This window comes from Nicotiana attenuata, chromosome 5 (genome assembly GCF_001879085.1).
Source record: "Nicotiana attenuata strain UT chromosome 5, NIATTr2, whole genome shotgun sequence".
Classification (NCBI taxonomy): domain Eukaryota; kingdom Viridiplantae; phylum Streptophyta; class Magnoliopsida; order Solanales; family Solanaceae; genus Nicotiana; species Nicotiana attenuata.
In genome coordinates this window covers 6,988,019-7,011,208 of record NC_031993.1, presented here as the reverse complement: position 1 = coordinate 7,011,208, position 23,190 = coordinate 6,988,019, and the positions used below count along the sequence as shown (strand labels likewise).

The 23,190-nt window shown below is 38.8% G+C and overlaps 2 long non-coding RNA genes across 2 annotated transcripts; both read left to right on the top strand.

Moving 5' to 3' along the window:
* LOC109226268 lies at positions 569–1,582 on the top strand. The gene is made up of 3 exons (XR_002068020.1): positions 569–585; positions 687–731; positions 1,533–1,582. It is a non-coding gene; the product is annotated as an uncharacterized LOC109226268 (long non-coding RNA).
* LOC109226267 lies at positions 1,693–2,385 on the top strand. The gene is made up of 3 exons (XR_002068019.1): positions 1,693–1,842; positions 2,116–2,167; positions 2,324–2,385. It is a non-coding gene; the product is annotated as an uncharacterized LOC109226267 (long non-coding RNA).

Below are 23,190 nucleotides of genomic sequence, written 5' to 3'. Positions count from 1 at the left end.
TAGCCTTTTTTTTGAAACAAATCTTAATAAACTTCTTTAAGAATTTTGTTTGGCATGTATTTCTCATTAGCAATTGTATATAATTTTTGACAGATACTTGAGGAAGAAAAAGTTCATCACCTGTTGACTATAGGGGAGTATCCCCTTAATCTTATTCCACTGGATGAGGATGTATTATCATTTGAACTTGATGTTGCTCACAAAGTACGTCTGTTCCTCACATTGATTCAAGACAAAGGTTATGTACTTTTCTAAAGATTGGCATATGTAAAAATAGTTACATTTATATGACAGGAGTACCTAGTTGATGGGGACACTACCTCCCTGTGGCACATAGCAAAAGCTCTCCATAAACTTGAGGTGCTTTTTATATTTACTCGATAGAACTAACTACTATTGGAATCGATTTCATTGTTTTTGGGCAAAGTAGGTTCAGCATAACATTAGCTAACAGCCTTTTGTTTTATGAGAAATGTAGTTTTCCTTTGGAGTGATTCCAAATGTGAGGGCCAAAGGGGAAGCATCAGTTCGTGTTGCTGACATTTTGAATCGGATGCAATTGGAAGAACTGTGAACACATCTGAGGTAACTCAAATCTTAAATCTACTAGATCAATATCATACATAAAAAAATAATGGGCACCATGCATTGTCACAAAATAATACCAATTCGTTCTTTCACTGCAGATGGGTGTGCCTGAAATAAATACTATCATCCTCTTGGACAGAGAGGTACCACACATTTTTTGTCTTCCCCTCGGCACTACCCTTCCTCCTCTCTCAGTATATGCATTTAATGCAGTTATAAAAAGTATTACTGTGTGGTTTTATCAGTGATTTGGTAAAGAGAAGGCTTCATTAAAGAATTCTTTTGAAGGTTCAGGCTAGTTTAGAGTAGGTGGTTATTGCCATTCTATTGAGTAGGATAATGAGAGAGTGAGACTGAGTTTTCTCATAAAACAAAGGTGAGAGGAAAGGGGAATAGCTTTTCTGGATGGTATCATGTCCAAAAGTAGTTGGTCTGCTCTAATGACACAGTTCAAAGCATGAGGTGATGAAGGAAATCTTTTAAAATTGAGTACCTTTTCTTGCACTGATCCGTTGATTCATGAACTTAATTTTCTCCTTTGAAGATAAAAAATGCTGGGAAGGGGAACATCTTATCATACTTTTTCAGCTTGCTTGAGTGGAAAATTGTGAAACTTTTTTATTTCTGAATTCTGACTCTGGTTTAGCCTGAAACTTCAGGATTTAAGAATTGGAAAAAAATATTCTCTTTTATTTGTCTAGTGTACAAATAGTTGAGCATTCTTCAGGTCCAATCTTGCTAGTTCATAAAGTTTTACTCCTTTTGTCTTTGATCCTCACGGTCAGTTAAGTGCTCTGGCGCTTGAGTTTTATTTATTTATTTTTGAACCTTCATAGTTGTGGAAATACTATAGTTAGTGTATCTTGAGTTGTTTGGGACAATATTCTTTTGGCCTTTATATCCATTTGTCACTGTGGTTGTAAGACTTTCCTAGAATTGTGCAGGTGGATATGATCACTCCAATGTGTTCGCAGTTAACATATGAAGGGCTGCTTGATGAGGTAAAAGTGATGTTCTTAGGATTGCTATGGATCTATATCTTTAGGAAACCGTTTAGGCAGCAGTTTATGGTTGTATAATATGTCTGGTGCTTATAGAACAATAAACAGACTATATGCTGTGAGAATTTTAAAAGCTATCTCTAATAGGCTTCATGCAGTTTCTTGGTATCAATAATGGTGCTGTGGAACTAGATACATCTATTATGGGTGTCCAGCAAGAAGGCAAGAAGATAAAGGTTCCCCTTAATTCAAGGTCAGCTAGTTTCCTTGGTATTAAACTAGTTTCATTAAAAAAAAAGAATGTTATACTTTTTTTTGGAGGGAGGGGGGGGGGGGTATTCTCTCATATGGATTCCAGGTCTTTGTCATGCCAATAAGTATAGTCAGATGTGACCACTGGAAAATATATATCTACTATTTTTTGTCTCTTTTTAAAAGAAAAAAAGGGATGTCTTATTTTAACTTTCTCTCCGTGCCTTAGACGTTTTATTTCTCTGTTTGAAATATCAATTCATTGCCTTTGTAGTGACAAGCTGTTCAAAGAGATACGGGACCAGAACTTTGAAGTTGTTGTCCAGGTTGATTTATTTTCTCACCATCTTCTACGTTTTAACAAATTCTAGGCGTCTTCAGCATACTTATCAATCTATCATGCTCTATCATAACAGTCAACTCGCATATCTTCTTTCCTTGGTCTTCTGTTCCTTTAATTGTCATTTGCAGTACAATTGCAGGTTCTACGTCAAAAAGCAACTTCTATGAAGCAAGATTACTCAGAGATGTAGACTACGGCTAGTCAGTGATCTTACAAGTGCATGTCTTAGCCTTGCCCTTGTTACATGATTTGACTTTTGTAGTAGTTATCTGATCATCTTTTACTTGTGCAATAAAATAGAATAGCAGTCTGGAACAAAATATATATAGTTCTGGACCACCTCAGTGAGATGCTTAATTTGTGGTTCCTGAAAAAGAAAAAAAGAAACTGAAATCTAGTGATTCATTTCCGTTTAACTCCTAAAGGTCGTAGGTGCTTGTTCAATAGTTGACTTTTGTGTTACATTGTGTATTACATATATACCCAGTCAGTGTCCGAATTGAAGGATTTTGTCAAAAAGCTGAACTCATTGCCAGAAATGACTGTAAGAGTTCTTTTCTACTGTTTGATTATACAACAACTTTAATGACATTAGCAGTGTTATAATACTATTGGTTTTCTGTTCCGGAGACACATAAATCTTGCTCATCATTTAACTAAATTTACATCCAAACCTTCATTCCTTGGCCGTCTTTATATGGAGCAAACTCTTGTTGAGGCTGAAAGCTATGATATATGTGAGTAAAGTTGAACTTTTAATTCTGCTATTTGTATTTACTCTGATAGTCTTATGCCATTTCAACCTTTTAGTTCTCTGTTATAATATTTAATGGGTACTCGAAAGCTCTGCTACATGGAGTGCTTGGCTTCAAATATTGGACAATTGTAAATTCAAGTCTAGATTTTGTTCCTAGAACAAATTCTTTGCATTGCCATGTAGTAGATTATTTGTGCTTGTGAACAAGGGTGTCCTTCATTTCTCACTCTTCCTTTCTTCTCTCTCTTTTTTTTTTCTTTTTATTGTGTGGTAAGGAAAATGCTTATTCAATCAGAAGATGCATAGCATTCTTGGCCAGTCCATACTGAACCAACCTAAAGAAAATGAAGGTTTTGTCGGACCTCCTGTTAAAGAACTAATTCGTGTACAGAGCTATTGGGATGGACTTCCCAAAAGTCAGCATTGGCCTTGGTAGTAGGATTTTTCATTTACCCCCTATCCCCCAATTTTTTGTCGTTTGCTCTTTCGCTTATATTTGGCATTGGCTTATAAAAGTCAAGACTAGAATGGTTAAAAGTTACAATTAGAAGAATGAAAGGGAAGATGCAACTAACCCATCCTCTACTTATAAAGTTACAATTAGAGAAAATTCTACTATACCTATTCTTATTTAATGACTTTATTTATTCTCTTTTGTAGGTGGAGCAACTGAAGAAAGGGAAGATGGAGAAGGTGGAGCAACTGAAGAAAGGGAAGATGGAGATAGTGAAGATCTAGACCTTACTTAAGAAGAACTTTGAGTTGTTATCGATATTCTTGGAGTCTTTTGTTATAACATTTGAAACTTCAACTTTTGAAGTGTTGAACAGTAAAACTTATGTAATTGGGTTAAAATATTTTGCTATTATCATTATTCTTAGCTTATTGGATATGAAAGATTATGAAGTGTTTTATCTTTTTATTTATATAATTTCCAGGTTATAATTACAAATATTTCCAGGTAGTAATGTCAATTAAACGTTTAAAATAGCCTAATAGAACCGTTGCAATACGCACAAATGTCGTTGCCATAGACATTCTAAATCATTCCGATAGGTCTTGCAAACCGTTACCGTTCCATAAAGTGTGACAAACTGATGCAATTGGCAATTGAAACTGATGCAATAGAAACAAAACCGTTACGATAGAGCTGTACATAACCGTTGCAATAGCATAAATAACTGTTGCAATAAACTATATTGTAACAGTTTCCAACCATTGTAGTAAATAATATGGTAACAGTTTACAACCGTTGCATAAACTATATGGTAACGGTTGTCAACCGTTGCAGTTGAAATGAACAATCGTTGCTTCAGATAGAGGGAAAACCGTTGCGATAGCTGGATCTATAGCAACGGTGTGGTCAACCGTTGCCAAAACCGTTACTGTAGATCTATTGGCATGCGAGCGGATGTCACGGTCGCTCAACCGTTCCAATACATCTATGGCAACGGTTGACCTATCAATTGCAACGGTTTACCTGCTGTTGCCATAGGCCTATTTTCCAGTAGTGTTTTTAGGAATGAATTGCATGATTTCCATGTTTATTTGCATTTCTGTGTGCATTTTTAACTTAGCATAAATTCATAAAAATACAAAAATACGCATTGCATTTTGGATTTAATTTTACATATTTTTTAAATCAATAAGTAATTAGGATTTTACAAAAAAAATACAAAAATCACAAAAAATAGTTTATTGTTGCACTTTTAATTTTAGTTTGGAATTTTTGGTAATTTTCTTTAATTTGGGTTTTCATTAGTTGTGGTAATTATTAGTTAAATTATATAATATGGTAGGGTAATTGGATTTAGGAATTAGTTTAGATTTTTATTTTTATTTTTTGCTTTAATTTGAAAAGAAAAGAAAAAAAAGAATTAATTGAAAAAGAAAAAGAATTAAAGGAAAAGGGAATATCTCTAATGAAATGCCCAAGTTGGGCTGGCCCAAATCCACCCAAAACCCGCCAAACCCGCCCCAAATTAGCCCAAACCCGTACCCCAACCCGGTCCAGCCCCCCCAGTGACAAAACGACGTCGTATTGATTAGAATTAATCCCAGCCGTCGAGGTTTGATGATCGAACGGCTAGGAAGCTGGGATCATTTTATATTTAAATGTCCAAACGGACCCCGCCCCTCAAAACCCCCCTACCCCTCTGTCTCTCTCTCTCACCTCTCACAAGCAGACCTAACCCCGCCGTCTACCGCCGTGAACCGCGGCCGGAAATAGCCTCCGCCGGCGGTGATCCTCCAATAAACCCCAAATTTACACCACTGCTGCTCCTTCACCTCCCCATCCCAGATCCGCCATTAGATTTCCTCAAAACCCTACCAAACTTCTTGAATATTCAAAACCCTAGCAGCCGCCATGGACTCCTCCGCCGTGTCCGGCGGCGCCGCCACCCAATCACTCCCAAATTAACACCCTTGAACCCCCGTCTCTCCCTCATTCCAAATCCCTACTCATAATCCTTCAAACACCCCTGTAGCTCTTCGAATTTCAAATCCAAAATCGAGTCCGGTGCCGGAACATAAGTCAAGACCTTTCCTGGACCATTAATGATTTAAAACCCATGCTAATTGACTATTCTCTGTGAGAATGAGAGATTAGCATGGATTTCGGCTCATTGCGAGGTTCATCAGCCTCATGCAAGACCAAAGACCCATCGATTTGTCAGAAGCAAACTCGCTCATGTCGTTCCGGGTAAGTAATACAGTCCTGTTCCATTGATTGTAAGCCCACCTCTTCTTTATTTTTTTTACTGTGTTTGTTGCCACTTCCAGTCTCATTTCTGTTGTTTATTTCCAATCATTTATTCCCGTTGAGCTTGGTTCGAGTCATGTTAGTGGTGTTCGTTGTGTTGTTTCTTCGTGAATCTTTATATCTGTGGTGCTAATTAAGTCAGCTTTCCGTGTCCTTGGTCAAGAGCAATTTGAATTAGTCCTGTTTTGGTTATAGTTCAATATAAAGATTAGGTGTTCATTATTTTCATTTTGTTGCATTTTTTTTCATTTATAGTATTGATGGTGTCAGGAGCTATTGTGAAGTTTTTTGGATTTAAGTTACGTTTGGGCTCTGCAAACCAGAAGCCCAAAGTAGAAGGTAAAACTTTGTTAGCCAGCCATGGGTTGGGATTGGTCGTGGGGTTTGGACCCAGCTCTATCTCTCATGGGTAATTTTCAGTGTTGTTCAGGGGTAGTTTGGGAAAATTAGGTTAGGGAATCTTTTGGTACTGAAATAAGAAGCCCCTAGAAGCTTCTAGTGTGGGGTTTGAATTACAATTTCTGATTTTTGATAACATTAACTTGGGTAGCAAGTCAGAAATTTAGGGATGACTTAGCTAAAGCAAAGAATTAAAAAGGGGTAAAAGGTAAAAACTAATTCTGAAGTTTGCCCTACTTACTTGTCTATAAAGGCATTAAGTCCTTGCCTTGCAAGTCAGTTTTTAGAAGAGAAAAATACAGAAGAAAAAAGGCTGCTACTGTGCCATTGAAATTTGGCTTTCAATTTTGAAAATTTTCACTCTTTGAATTGATTTTGTTCTTTCTTTGAGATGGTTTGAGGATTAGCTAGTGAGGACATGTCTTGGTGTTTGTCGAGTTGGCTTGGTGTTTGAAATGGTGTCAGCATTGATTAAATTGCATTTTTTCTGAGTTTTGAATTGTGGGGTTACTGTTCTATTGGGTTTGGAAAGAATTCTGTGGTTTCATCACTGGAATTGAGCTGTTGACCTGCTGTTGCTGCAACTTGCTGATCTTCACTCTCATCTTTGTTTCTTTTCTTATCCCAGGTATTATCCAGCCCATGGACTTCACCTAAATGTGTAATGCAAAGCTTGGAATGAAATAAGATGGAGTTTAATGCTGATTCATTGAATTTAATCCTGCAATTTTTTTTATGACCAGTACACACGTTTGGAATATATGTAAAGTATTTGTCTAAGATTGGCTGCGATTGATAATTAGATCGTATTGTTTTAGTGTAGTAATTTCCTTCTAAATCTGTTCATTAGGGTCTGCAATTAGAATTGGGTTTCCTGTTAGCTTAGTTGAAATTATTGAAATTACTGCAGTGAATTAAAATGGCTGAAGGTGTCAATACTGTTGCCTGTTAATTATGATGAAGTAACCTAGCAGTAATAGGAGTGGTAATTTGTCAAATGACATTTGGTTGAGATTTTGTATGTAATGTGGATATGGACTGGATATTCTGGATGTCTCAATGATTTAGTTTTAGTTCAGGACCATTCGATGCAAATTCAGAGCATGAAAAGGCTATATAATTAGCATGTCTGTTATGTGAAAATGGCTAGGTCTTAAATAGTTTATAGTTGAATTCCAATCAATTTTTTCGGTATTCAGTAATCGTAGGTTAATTTGATGATTGTTTAATGTTGGACTCACAAGGATATGGGCCCTCTTGGGCCAATAATTAATGGACAGGCCTTGAGATGGGGCTGTTTCGTGAGTCTTGGGCCATAGGCCCACTTGGTTTGGAACTTGCATTTTAGTTATTAAATGGGCTGTGCAGAATAAATTAAAATCTAGGCCAATAGTTGGGTTTGAAATACAGCCTTTGGATTTATATTAACGTTGGAAGGATTTAAATCCTCAATATATTTGGGCCTCATGTTTAGGGCCCAGTCGCATCCTTCATTTGCTGGCAGCATTGCCCTTGGGCTACCCCCTCATCCTTGGGCCTCTCTTAGGCTAGGTTTAGGTTCTAAAAAAAAGAGAAAAAAATAGCCTTCTGTTAATTTCAATTTCCAATTCCAAATTTCCGTCGTAGTTGAAATTAAGTGTAACTTCATTAGCTGCGTGTCGTTAATATATTCTTGTGGAATAAATTGAGGCGTGGTTTCAAACGTATGGCCTTCATGTTAATTTTATAATCTAGATGTCTAAAAAATGAATAAATATCCATAGAAAAGCCTTTAGGTCTGTTTAAAACACAATTGTGGTTATGTATACGTCCGGGTAACATAATTGCGATTCTAAAAACAAAACCGGAGTATGCGTTCGCGCAACTTCGGCCCAAACTTTCTTAATAATAACAAAGAGTTAATAATTGTGGACACGTTCGCGTGACATGATTTTTTGACGCACCAAACAAACGGGTATACGTACGTGTAACCCGTCTCAAGATAATTTTCTTAATTTAAAAGCGGTAAGGGGCAAAAGCATATAGGTTCTAAAATCAGTAATTAAATAATTGTATAAGCCAAGTATGATCAAAGCGACCGTGCTAGAACCACGGAACTCGGGAGTGCCTAACACCTTCTCCCGGGTTAACAGAATTCCTTACTCGGATTTCTGGTTCGCGGACTGTTAAACAGAGTCATCCTTTTCGTCGATTCGGGATTTTAAACCAGTGACTTGGGACACCATAAATCTCCCAAGTGGCGACTCTGAATTTTTTTAAAAAAAACAAAAATCCCGTTTCGATTGTCACTTTAAGTTGGAAAATAACTCCCATTTATTATACCCCTTCCAGGGGTGTAGTAGAAAAAGGAGGTGTGACAAGGGCCCTGACCTTTCTCGTCACTACCCGACCTAGGTTAGGCTTGGCACTTACTGAGTACCAATGTGGTGTACTCATGCCTTTCCTGCGCATGTTTTTCATGTGCAGATCCAGGTTCTTCGACTCAGCCCTACCATCCTTGAGGCAGAGTGATCCATCAGAGACTTCGAGGTATGTCTGCCGTGTCCGCAGACCGAGGAGTCCCTTTCCATTCTGTCTCATAGTATTAGGCCTTCTCTATTTACTTTTGTTTAGACACTCTGGAGTTAGAACACTGTAGTTGTTCCATAGCTTGTGATTTCATGAGATTCCAGGTTTTGGAAAATGTAGTTCATTATAAGAGTTTGATTTGTATTATTTCTGCAGTTTGGATAGTTTATTTCTATTATTTCTTTTTCCGCAAATTGTTAGGCTTACCTAGTCGTAGAGACTAGGTGCCGTCACGACAGTTCACGGAGGGCGAACTTGGGTCGTGACAGTGAAACATTCGAGGTCATTCCAAGTTGATTGGATATGGTTCGGCATTAGCTCTAGAAGTTGGAAGTTTATTTGTTTTACCAGGCTTGAATTGGGGTGAGATTCATGATTTTGATGTTGTTTGATGTGATTTGAGGCTTCGTAGTATGTTTTAGGACTGGTTGGTTTATTTGGATGGGGTCCTGGGGGCCTCGGGTATGTTTGGATGGTTGGCGGATCATGTTTTGACTTAGAGGAATGGCTTATGGCTTTAGGTCTAGTGCAATCGCACCTGCGAGGCCGTAGAAATGGCTCGGTGGTCACAAAAGCGATATTTGGTGGGGCTGGGGTGGAGCGTAGGTGCGGGTATGTTCCGCATCTGCGAGTTCGCAGGTGCTGGCAGCTGAACACATAAGAGAAAGTGAGCGGAGGCATGCGTTTCTGCAGATTCTGACGTGTGGGAGTTGTTGCACATGCGCAAAAGTGGAAGTATGCTGGAAGGCCAAGACCATAGATGGATGGAGTCTGCAAAAGCAGACTCGTAGATGCATTTGGAGTTCCGCAAAGGCAGAAGGGTGGCTTATGGAAGAAGTCGCAAATGCGTCCACTTATCCGCAAAAGCGAGACTGCAGGTGCGGTTAAGTGACCCCATGTGCGAAAATCGCGGGCAGAAGGTTAAAATGAGGGTTTTGGTTATTTTTCTCATTTTGGAATTGGAGAGCTCGGCTAAGGGAGATTTTTGAGATGGTTTTTGCTACAATTGAAGAGGTAAGTGAAGTTTAATCACTTTTGATGTTAGATTTTATTTACCCTTTGATTATTACACCTAGTTTATGTGTATTTGAAGTGAAAATTGGGGATTTTAGACTATGTGGTTGGAGAGTGAGATTTGGTGATTTGGGGGTCGATTTGTGAAAGGAATTGGACGAAACTAGTATGGCTGAACTCGTAATTGAATGGGTATTCTGAATTTGTGAATTTTGTCGGTTTCCGAGGTACGGGCCTGGGTAGACTTTTTGGTATGACTTTGCATATTTGATTCAAGACAATATCTTTATCATTTGGGATTGTATTCTATGGCTATTATTGATGGTAATAAGTTATTTTGACTAGATTCAATTTACTCGGAGGCCGGTTCACGAGGCAAGGGCTTGTTGGAGTGTTGAGTTGCGTGTTTTGAGCTAAGTAACATTTCTAAACTTGAAATTGAGGGTAACTATCCCGGGAAACATGTTATTTTGTTCTGTCTTGTGGTGACACACATGCTAGGTGATGGGTGTGTGGGCGTGCACCGGGGTAATTGTGATCCGGGTTGACTTTTTGACTATGTTGCTATCATGTCTTGTTTTATCAATGTTTTTCCTAATTGTTACATTAACTAAGCTATGATTCATGTTAGAATCATATTTAGGCTATGTGATTATTTAATTGAGACTTGACGGGGCTATTTTGTTGTTTTGAGTTATATGACTTAAACGGTAATTATACACTCAGTCAGGATGCTTCATTTGCAAATTATATTCCTGACTCTGTTCATCATTCATTATTATATTACATGTTACCATTATTTTTTCATATGTGGATTTGTTAGGCTGAGTGATATGAGATTGTGAGCCCTTGAGACTTGAGAGGTTGATGACTGAGGTAGGTCTTAGAGCGGTGTTGAGAGTGTTATTTGGATCGGGTTGTACACCGCGGCAAGCCATATTGGCTTTGTTGTTGTTATTATTATCATTATTATTATTATTATTATTATTATTATTATTATTATTATTATTATTATTATTATTACTAGTCCCTCCGTTCCAATTTATGTGAACCTGTTTGACTGGGCACGGAGTTTAAGAAAAAATGAAGACTTTTTGAATTTGTGGTCCTAAACAAGTACACAAGGGGCCCAGAGTATTTGTGTGATTATAATAGCTTCTCATTAAGGGTAGAATTAGAATTTTAAGCTAAATTGTTTCCAAATTAGAATGGAGCCATTCTATTCGAAACAGACCAAAAAGGAAATAGGTTCACATAAACTGGAACAAAGGGATTATTGTTGTTGTTATTATTGTTGATGTGGATCGGGTTGCATGCCGTACCAGGACTTATTGGCTTTTGATTAGCGCTTGGGCAGGATCCGCCCCTCCGGAGTCTAACATGCCAGCAGTGAGCGCAGGCACAATGATATACATACACATGCTTTAGTGAGGGGCATTGATGCCAAGCACCCGTATAGTGCTGAGTGATTTTGTGTGTGTGTGATGAGGTGGGCATTTGGGACAGACAACTTGAGTATGTTGAGAGTGTGAGTATCTAGGGACATCACTGTGAAATCATTTATTTGACATGCATATTTGATATATAGGCATAGAGATGTATCATTCCTCATGCTAGTTGTACTGACATTTTCCTATCAGTGTTGGGATTTAATTGTTGTACTTGAAAGCATATCTAAATTCCTCTAGTATGAACAAGTTGATTAGGATAATTCCTTTGAGTCACTTTATCACGCCCCAAACTCGGGGAGCACGACCGGCGCTCAACCGGGTGAACCCGGCTAAGCAAGCATGTTAGATTCTTTCTACCCAACTTGCTCATGCATTAAGAGAAAGCATGTTTTCATTAATTAGATACTACGGAGATCATGAATACGATTCCAAGTCATTTTCCTTAGCTACTTCATTATTTAATATCTCAAAATACACACCATTTCATAGTAAGAAGTGGAATAGAAGATCCAAACACAACACGGTTCGTTTGACTTTACCAGCACCCATATACATATAACCCACGCTATGTCGCCTCTAAATAGATACAAAAGAGTACTAAATAGTGTCGGCAACAAGGCCCCGGCTATACCTCAAGTACAGTATTATAAGGAACCAAAAGATGTATAGCCCCGAAATCAAATGGGGCTCACCTAGACTGCTGGGAGGAGGGTGTACCGCTAATGCTGATCAACATTGCTTGCTATGGAACCACCTGCATCCATTTAAGACGCAACGCCCCCGATAAAAGGGACGTTAGTACCGTTGAATGGTACTAGTATGTATAACTAAACACCATCTCATTTCAATGAACAATAATACAAGAAGGAAGTAATCACAAAATCAATAAAAGCCTTAAACAACACCAAAACATCAAATTTAGAATCACATAAGCTTTCAAGAAGATTTCCGTAGCTTTAGGTTGGGACATCCTTAATACTGATACACCGTCATCCACAATACCACCGCATTCTTATGCGGAGTCCGATCACGACCCGATCGGCTAGGTCGTCTCATTTGAGACATCAACCATAATCACAATTTCATCCTCAAATTCCAGTTTCAATTTCTAGCACGATTACCACCATGTGCGCGGATTGTGTCCGATCACGGCCCGATCGGTTAGGCCGTTTCGCCGAGACATTACCATTTTCTATCAATCATCTCATTTCATACTTCTTCCACATTTTTCAGTTCATCGACACTAGTGACAACAATTGTTATATCATACTTGGCACTTGGCCGCATTTCATAATTCAAGTTCTTTACCACATTCCACATTATTATCATATCAACAGCAACAAGGCCTTTCATTCAAGATTTTTGGTTACACACGTGAGCAATTTAGAATCTAAGGCACATAGAGGCTTTTCAGACAATTTGACATAACAATCTTTATTCGAATTTGACTTGAAGCCTAGGCATTTGTAGCACATATCCCATATTTTTAACACATCCTCAATTGATAACATGACATGATGAAAGCACGGGAACACATATCACACATATATTTTTGGATGCTAGCACATTCGAAATAACAATTTCTATGACGATCAATTTGGGACTTACACCGATTGCATGAACACCAAGGGGTTCAATTCTAAGAAGAGGGGCTTTTAGCCATACATACCTCAAATGAGCTTCCTTAAACTCAACAATATTCCGGAACTCTTAGCAACTTCGATCTATTTTAGCAATATCACAAATTGAACCAAAATTTAGGAAAATGATCATAGTTCTAGCTCACTTGAGCATTTTATCAAACACTAAGTGTTAATTAAGGTTTCAAGACCCTTTTGTGAAAGATTCCATCATCCTACAACCCATCTTTTACCCATTTTAGCTCACAATCTTCCTAACTCTTTTACCACACATGCATGCAAAATAAACAACCCTCATACCCATGAAGCATCTTGCTAATTACCCACTTCTAGTTGATTTTCGAAATTAAGGGCTAGGGTATAGATTCTTACCTTTAGGATGAAGACCTAGGGTGCGTTCCTTGATAATCTTCCAAGTTTTTAGCAAGAGTTGAAGAGAAATTTGATGAAGATCAGTTTCTCACTCTACGGCTCTTCCTCTCACTCTAAAGTATCAGATTTTACAAGAAAAATGATCAAAAGCGCTTATTTAACGAGATTGGGTTGGGTTATAAAAACCCCAAAAACAAGCCCCGGAATAGGATCGGCGGTCGCATATGCGACCGCATAATGATTCTGCGGTCCTTAAAATGGGCTGTATAATTGGCCTTCGAAACTAATATTTCCTGCCTCGGTCTGCGATCGCATAGCGCCGCGGACCTGTTCTACGGTCGCATAATGCGCCGCAGAACCACCATCTGAAAAATCTCGTGGCTGGATATGCGATCAAAGTGCGGCCCGCGAAATAGTTCTGCGGTCGCATAATGGGCCGCAAAAATGACATAAAAAATGGCCCAAATGACTACCTCACTCTGCGGCCTATAGAGTGATTCTGCGGCCGTATAGTGGGCCGCAGAAATGCCTTATTCTGCCATCATTTTCTTTAACTCCTCAGTGCACTGTTTAACCCAAAAAGTCTGTACCGCCTCAATAATCCTTAACGCATAAGCCTAACTCAGCACCACGATATCCCGGGTTTTAGGTAATATTTTACGGGGCCTTACATCCTCCCCCACTTAAGATCATTCGTCCTCCAATAAGGTTCAAAGTTCACTATTAGCATCTGATGCAAATAACTGCCACACTACACTCCAACAGTCCCAATTTTTTTTGACTAACTCCCAAAATTTCCAAATTTTTTTCTAGAGTTTCCTTTGTAACTGGGCAAATCCACCTGTTAGAGAACCCTAGAAACACATCCTAACAACATATACATAATCCACTGACGTATCACAACACGAAATAACACCAACCGTGGCGTTATACGAAACATATAACCAAAAGGGAACACCTTTATATTAACTAAACAAGTGATATAAAATTCATAGGTGACAATTTCATAAAAAGGATTACACAGCTATTCAAACAAGTAGGGATACTTCTTCTTCATCTCTTCCTCGGCCTCCCAAGTAGCCTCTTCAACTTGTTGGTTTCGCCATAACACTTTCACGGAGGCAATTTCTTTATTTCTCAACTTTCGGACTTGCCTATCAAGAATGGCAACTGGAACTTCTTCATATGGCAGTTCTTCATTAGCTTCAATAGTCTCTATTGGCACGATAAGCGACAAATCCCCGATTACTTTCTTCAGCATAGACGCATGAAATACCGGGTGCACTAATAACATCTCAGGTGGTAGGTCAAGCTTGTACGCCACCTGACCAATCCTCTAAATGATTCTGTACGGCCCGACATACCTCGGACTTAATTTTCCTTTCTTTCCAAACCGCATTATACCCTTCATGGGGAAAAGCTTCAAGAATACTCAATCATCCTCTTTGAATTCCAAATATCTGCGACGAACATCCGAATAGGATTTTCGACGACTTTGAGCCATTTTCAACCGGTCCTTAATGATCTTAACCTTTTCCATAGCTTGATGCATGAGGTCTGGTCCTATCAATTCAGCCTCCCTACTGTCGAACCACCCGAAGGCAGATCTACATCTCCTACCATATAACGCCTCGAATAGTGCCATCTGAATACTAGCATGATAGCTGTTGTTGTAAGCAAATTCTATGAGTGGTAAATGGTCATCCCAGATACCTTTGAAGTCAAGGACGCAAGCACGCAACATATCCTCAAGTGTCTGAATAGTCCTCTGTGCGTGCCCGTCAGTCTGTGGGTGAAAGGTTGTACTAAGATTCACCTGAGTACCCAAACCTTGCTGAAATTTCTTCAAAAAATTAGTTGTGGACGGTGCTCCTCGATCCGAAATGATAGAAACTGGAGTACCATGCAACCTGACTATTTCCTTGATATATAACTGAGCATACTGTTCCGCTGTGTCGATAGATTTAACTGGCAAGAAGTGTGGTGACTTCATGAGTCGGTCCACAATCACCCAAATTGAGGCAAACTCGCGTGGAGTGCGCGGTAGTCCTACCACAAAGTCCATATATAATCATTTCCCACTTCCACATTGTAATTTTTATGTTCAGTGCCAACCCACCAGGCCTTTGGTGCTCAGCCTTCACTTGCTGAAAGTTTGGACATCTTGCCACAAAGTCCGCCACATTCCTCTTCATGTCATTCCACCAATAGACTTCCTTGAGATCATGATACATTTTCGTAGAACCTGGGTGCACTGAATACCTAGAAGTGTGAGCTTCAGCCATGATTCTTTCTCGAAGACCATCTACATTTGGAACACATAGTTGCCCTTGGTACCATAGTGTACCATCATCCATGCCAAGAGAAAAAGACGTGGCCTTATGCTTATGAATCCCCTCCTTTAGTTGTACAACCAATGGATCGTTGTCTTGCTTCTCTTTTACCTCCACCACAAGCAATGATTCAGCCCTATTCTGCACAATCACCTCACCTTCACTAGAGTCCGCAAGAAGAACTCCCAAACTAGCCAAACGATGAACCTCCCTAGCCAACGGCCTTTGATACGCCTCCAAGTGAGCTTAACTTCCCATAGATTTCCGGCTAAGAGCATACGCCACAATATTAGCCTTCCCCGGATGATATAAAATATCGACATCGTAATCTTTGAGCAACTCAAGTCATCTTCTCTGCCTCAAATTCAATTCCTTCTTTGAATATATATTGAAGGCTTTTGTGGTCCGTGAATATGTCCACATTGACCCCATACAAATAATGATGCCAAATCTTCAATGCAAAAACCACCGTCACAAGTTCTAAGTTATGTGTTGGATATTTCTTTTCATGATTATTGAGTTTTCTAGAAGCATAAGCTATGACCTTGCCAGGTTTCATTAATACACACCCAAGCCCGATCCTTGAAGCCTCACAATATACCACAAACCCCTCTATACCCTCTGGCAGGGTCAACACTGGCGTCGTAGTCAATCTTGATTTCAACTCCTGGAAGCTCCTTTCACAAGCATCGACCATTGGAACTTAACCGCTTTCTGCGTCAATTTAGTCTACGGAGAGGCAAGAGTAGAGAACCCCTCCACAAACTTCCTATAATACCCAGCTAAGCCCAAGAAACTGCGAATCTCTGTTAGAGTTGTAGGTCTAGGCCAATTATTCACCGCTATAATATTTTGAGCATCAACCTTAATTCCTTCTATGGAGATGACATGACCCTAGAATGTAACATATTCAAGAAAAATTCACATTTCAAGAACTTCGCATACAATTGGTGCTGATGAAGAGTCTGCAAAACTGTCCTGAGACGATTGGTGTGGTCCTCCCGACTTCGTGAATATACAAGAATTTCTTCAATGAACACTATCATAAAGGAGTCAAGAAAAGGCTTGAAGACTCAATTCATAAGATCCATGAAAGCTGCCGGGGCATTTGTTAGCCCAAAAGAAATTACCAGGAATTCAAAGTGCCCATACCGAGTCCTGAAAGTTGTTTTCGGAATATCCTGCTCCCTAATCCTCAATTGGTGAACCTGGACTGCAAATCAATCTTGGAGAAGTACCTAGCACCATGTTATTGATCAAACAGATCATCTATCCTTGGTAGTGGGTACTTATTTTTGATTGTGCCATTGTTGAGCTGCCGGTAGTCAATACACATCGGTAGCGATCCATCTTTCTTCCTTACAAAGAGAATTGGTACGCCCCAAGGTGACACACTCGGTCGGATAAAACCTTTTTCTAACAAATCCTTTAATTGTTCCTTTAGTTCCTTCAATTCTGATGGTGCCATACAATAAGGTGGAATAGATATAGGCTGCGTGCCTGACTTCACATCAATCCCAAAATCAATCTCCATGTCTGGCGGAATCCTAGGGAGCTCATCAGGAAAGACTTCTGGAAATTCATTCACAACTGGAATAGACTCAAGTGTAGGTGCCTCAGCATCGGTGTTCGTAACCCGAACCAAATGATAGATACACCCCTTGTTAATCATTTTCATGGCCTTAAGGTAAGAAATAAACCTGCCTTTCGGCATCACATTATCCCCCTTCCACTCAACAGCTGGCTCATTTGGAAATTCAAGCCTCATAGTTCTAGTTCGACAATCGAGCTTGGCAAAACATGAATAAAGCCAATCCATCCCCATTATTACATCAAAGTCAACCATCCCCAATTCAATTAGATAGGCCGTGGTATCCCGATGACACACCATGACAACACAGTCTCTATAAACCCGCGCGGCCATAATAGACTCACCAACTAGAGTAGATACAGAGAACGGCTCATGGAGCTGTTCTGGTTCTATCCCGAATTCCATAGCAACTTAAGGAGTAATATAGGACAAGGTGGAACCGTGATCAATAAGAGCATACACATCATGAGATTGGACAGTCAGTATACCAGTGACAACATCTGGAGAAGCCTTGGCACTCTTGCGACCACTCATAGCATAGAAACGACTGGGTCCTCCCTGTTGATACCCAATTTTTCCCTCATATATTTTTAAAATGTGCATGCATACTTTCAAAATATTTTGCATACAATTACAAACATGCACCAGTGTTTTACAATTTTTCTACAAATTTTTGAAGGGCCTAAATCCATTTATTTTTGCATTTTTAATTACATAAATGTTCAAAACTACCCCTCATATTATTTCATGATGATTCAATCATCTAAATTCATCATTTATGTTCATGTGATTTTTCAAATATTTTAATTGCATTTTTTTATAATTATATTTGCCTGTTTAAGACTATAATTGCATATTTTGCAAAAATAGCCCCTGCATATGCATAACTACATTATCTATACAAAAAATACATTTTTATATTTTTATAATATTGAATAATTATTTAAGATCATCTTCATGCTTGAAAATAGTTTTTTTTCATTTCATTAGCTATTTTTAAAATTATTTTAATTAGTAAAATGGGTATTTAAATAACAGCCCCTAATTTACGCCTAGAATCAGACCCCCCCCCCCCAATCCCAATTCAATTAAAACCGGCCCAAATCTACCCAGCCCAAACCAATTAAACCTGACCCGACCCAGACCCCCTTCTAATCCTGGCCGTTGATCTCTGAGATCAACGGCCCTTATTCTTTCTTAACATAATAATCTTAAACGAACCCCCTCTAACCTAGCCCATTTTTTCATTACACTCTGCCACCTTCGTTCCCTCATCTCTTCAATTCTCTCTCAACTCAACCCCTAACCCTAGTCGCCGCCACCCAAAACCAGCCCTAGTATCTTCGATTCCTACTCGATCCATGGATTTCCATGGTCGTTTGAGACTTCTACTGGTCTCCTACTTCTACTGGTTTCTCGTTTTTGCGATTTCATGGAAAGGCCTCGAAGAGATCCAGTTCAGATCATGTTCAAGACTCTATGAGAGTCCGTCTTTGGTCTGTGAGTGCTTTTTTATCGATGTTTTGCGGTTCAAATCTCTGGTTCAAGACCAGATTCTCTTTACTCTTTCCTTTTTCTTCAAAACCCTAAGGTTTAGACTTGAATCTGTCCAGATCTTTGTAGATCTGGAACGATTCTGAGTTCATCACTGATTTTTCTTTAAGGTTCTCTTATTGCTCTATTGTTAACCGATTTTTAGCACTGTGCTACGTAGGGTTTTTGGTTTCTTTGTTATTTGTTGTCCGAATCTCTGCATATTTGAAGTGTTTCAAGTTTCCATGGCTGTTTTCTTTAAGGGTCCTCTAATTTTCCTACAGTTAATCAACTTTAGGTATTTTTCAAATTAGGGTTTCTACTTTGCAAAAAATTTTCTGAAATTCTTATGTTTTGTTTAATCTTTCTCATGGCTATGATCCTGGCTCAATTGCTTGACTGTTCATTGTTTGATTTAAATATTTTTGTCCGTTATTGTTTGAATAATTGACTGATTAATTAAATTATATAGGGTTTCATTGTTTTCTGAAATAATGTACTGATTTCTGCTTGCTTTCCTTAATCTAGAGGTTCCTAATTGGCGTCTCTCGCCTATTTATGGGTTGATTGACCCTTGAGTGGTATCTGATTACATATGATTGCCTTATTCGTGTGATTGATTGTTTGATTTACGGATTCTAACCCTAATTGACTGATAAACCTACTTCTTGCCTATTTAAAATTCAATCAGAGTTATTTATGGGCCTAATTCCCCAATTTTCTGCCCCTATCAAGTTTGATTGATTATTGGATTGCTTCCCTTACCTTGTTTACAATATTTACCTCACTTGCCTTATTTACTTACACTATTCGACTCCTATATATACACTCTCATTCTGATTCTTCACACGAACAACAGTTTGCAAAAAACACACTCACACACAAACTCTGCTCTCATCTCTCTCTGCTACTTTTGTTCATTGCTTGTCTAGTCGGCTGAAAGCCAAGACTAGACTGTTGAATCCTGCCTACTTTACTTTCTGCTTCTGCTTCTTTAAATGGTATGCTCTCACAATTGCCATTCACTATTACCATGTGCCCTGTTGTGAGCATGCCTACTTATCTTATTAGATCCTATGCCTCATGATTATTAGCATGTTCACTAGAATCCATGCTTACCGCTGTTCAATTTGACTTGTGTGTTTCCTTATAATCAGCATGCCTTTCTTTTGCTTAAGCAAATCTATGTGTTCACTGCAATAACATGTTTACTTCTATGTTGACTGCAATAATATGTCTCCTTCTGTCTGATTGAACCAATGTGTGTCCTGCTCTCAGTCTATTTATTCCTGCTCTAGCTATACTTATGTGTTTCCATATGAACGGGACCTATGACTACTTCTTCACTAGCATGTCCCTTCTATCTTATGTTCACCTCTGACTAATATGACTCCCCAACCCTACTTTTCCTCTATATATGACTGAATGCTCATCTAGTAACAATTAATAATCTAAGATGAATGTGAGTCTTTGCTTTAATGTTTTACGACCATGTTCTGTATGCTTTTGGTTTGCTGAACCTTTGTTCAGAATGCTTCCTAAACTATTTTTCGCTCCTGATATGTCCTTACCTCTAAACTGTTCATACTTCTAATATTGCCTTCACTTTTAAACTATTTTCACTCCTAAATGTTTTCCCCGTTAAACTAGGCTCACCTCTGAATTGTTTTACTTCTGAACTGTCTCTTAAAACTGATTTCATTTCTTGCAAGTACTATCTCCCACTCTTACTTTTAGAATACCTAGGATCCTGTCTCTCCAGTATGTGTACTGCCTAAGAATCCATGAGATTCCTCCGAACTCTGGCACACTGGGGCTGTCCTCTCCACACTGCACTAATAACTACTTCTCTTGGAAAGTGTTCTGGTGTGAGCATTGACCGGGGTCCCTGAGGCCCTTGGGAACTTTGACACACCAGGATACTATTGGATGCACTATGAGGTTATGGCATTTTTGGATTGGTTAAAGGCCTGGTCTGCCAGGTTTATCCTTTGGGCCTATGTGCAGGCTCCCTATAGTTGTAGCAATTTCACTTCTGTAATTCTTTATTAATGTTGGCCTGTAATAATAATCTTTGTAAACAGATATTGGGGAAATTAGTAAAAGGGAGGGATTCTTATATGATTTTTGTGGGGAAATCGGGTAGAAAGCATGCCTCTAGGTCTACGTTATGCTTACTTGCATTAGAAATCATGCCTCTAGGTCTACATTACGTTTACCTGCATCAGAAACCATGCTCTTAGGATCACTTGGCATATTAGACAACATGATATAGGTTCACTACCTCATTTGATACAAATTCTATTTTCTGCATAATCATGATCATCTAGGAATCCTGTTATTAAGTTAATGCCATAATCCTGCCTAATAAAAACATCCATTCTTTGTGCATTAGAGATCCTACCTTAGGACTGTGTTTGTGCTTGCTTTAAACCATGTCTACATCGCCTAAATCAATAACTATCTCGTCGATAAAACTATTTAAAAAAATGATCCCAACACTTAGATGTCATAAACTAATTTTCTGTAATGTAATATTCAGCACCTTGACCAGCATGCCTATAGGACTTAATAAATTCAATTTGTTTTAAGGTGATTCCCAGAATTATGATTACATTTAGACAACATGTTTATATGGTATTACAGATCTACGCCTAGGCAAGCCTATAGGTAATCAAGGTCTAATAAAAACTGTAGAACTATGCTTCACTTATTTGTGACTGCCCAGATTTAACGGGTTTTAAAATCAGTAGGCAAACTGGTTAGGTCTTTAACGCTTTGCCTTAACTCAATGCTGTATATTCTCTGCTTGTCATGCTCACCTAGACATCCTGTTCTAGGACCTCCCTGAAATATTTGAAATTTGTTGTTTGAGACGTGCACTTGCTTGCTCTATTTGTGGAGGTAAAATGTGAGCCTTTTAACTGTTCTATCTTTGCTCCAGTCCTACGTGTTTTGTTTGTCGCCTAGAGTTTTCTCCTTTTAATTACCGTAGGAGAGTCTAGATCCACCTTAACTAGAAGTCCTAAATACCTCCGGGACTATATAAGTAAAGGGACGGGTAATGCATGCATAGGATACATCTTAAGGTTGCTAGAATGCTTTAGGCTATGACCAAGGGGAGGGTAATTGGGTAGTAAAGGATATGATGACCTGTGCGCTAATGCCACGTGTAACCCCTCTACTTGAGGAAGGCTTACCGGGTATTGTACGGATGTGATCCTATAGGCTAACAAACCTAGGACTTCCCTCATCTTATTTACATACGTGTTCTTGGACTGCTCATCTGTCAAATTTCCTTTATCTTACATATGTGCTTAGACTGCCTATCTGTTAAATGACTAATTCACATGATTTGAGTTTGGCCGGGACCCACCGTTGTGGACCGCGAGGGTGCCTAACACCTTCCCCTCAAGGTTATTTCGAGCTCTTATCCAAGTCTCTGGTAATGCAAACTGGTTTCATGAGTTACTTGGTTTAGGTGCCCTAACTCACCTCAAATCTATTAGGTGGTGACTGTTCAAATTCAAATACCCAATTCCCAAAAGGAAAAGGAGTTGTCCCAATAAATGTCGAAACCCAAACTCCGCGAGGAAAAAGGGGGCGCGACATTTAGGATTCCTGTCTACCAATTTATATATAATCTTGTCGGCCCTTATTGATAATAAGAAAGGTTAGATAAAATGTGCGTTGGAGCTCGGCGGGTATGTCCTGGGTGCCAGTCATGGCCTTCCAGTTTGGGTCGTGACATGACTCTACTGCCGTACTTATTATGCAGCCCTTGTACCCAATGGGCCTCCCTATTGCTATAATATCTCCATGCCATACTAGCATTAAAAGCATCATTTTTCTAGTGGGTTTTATATAGGCCTAAACTCTCCTTGTTTTTTGGCTTGGTGACTTTATTCCAATGTTGGAGATGACATTTCCTTTTCTCCTGTGTATGACCCCATAAGAAGTTCTATTGGATAGAGTCGATCTTATTTAGTGAGGCTTTAGGTAGGCTGAAAATTTGCATGGTGTAGTTAGGAATGACTGCAAGGGCGGCTTTAGTGAGAGTGGTTCTTCCCGCTAAGTTTAAAAAATGTATTTTCCAACCCTTAAGCCTGCTGTTTAGATGGTCTAAAATATATTAGAAATCTTTTTTTGTGAGTCTTGAATTTCACATAAGGAACCCTAGGTATTTTCCTAGGCTAGTCGAAATTTTGATGTTAAGACAATTGCTAAAAATAGTTTGTTCGTTAGGTGAAGTGTTTTTTAAAAAGATTACCCTGGATTTGTTGAAATTGATGGGTTGGCCAGAAATGGTACAGAACGTGTTGAGAGTATCCATAAGGGAATCACAACTTTTCTGATTGGCCTCCATCATAAGAATGAGATCATCATCAATGGGATAGTTGTGGGCCATTTTTTGATAAGACTATTGGGTCCATCTACAACAGTCTACCTCGTGGTTAATAAGTCTAGACAACATATTATAAATATATAAGGAGACAAAGGGTCTCCTTGCATAATGCCCCTAGTTGGTTTAAAAAATTCAGTTTTCGAATCATTAATAAGAATAGAGGTAGAGGTAGAAGATAT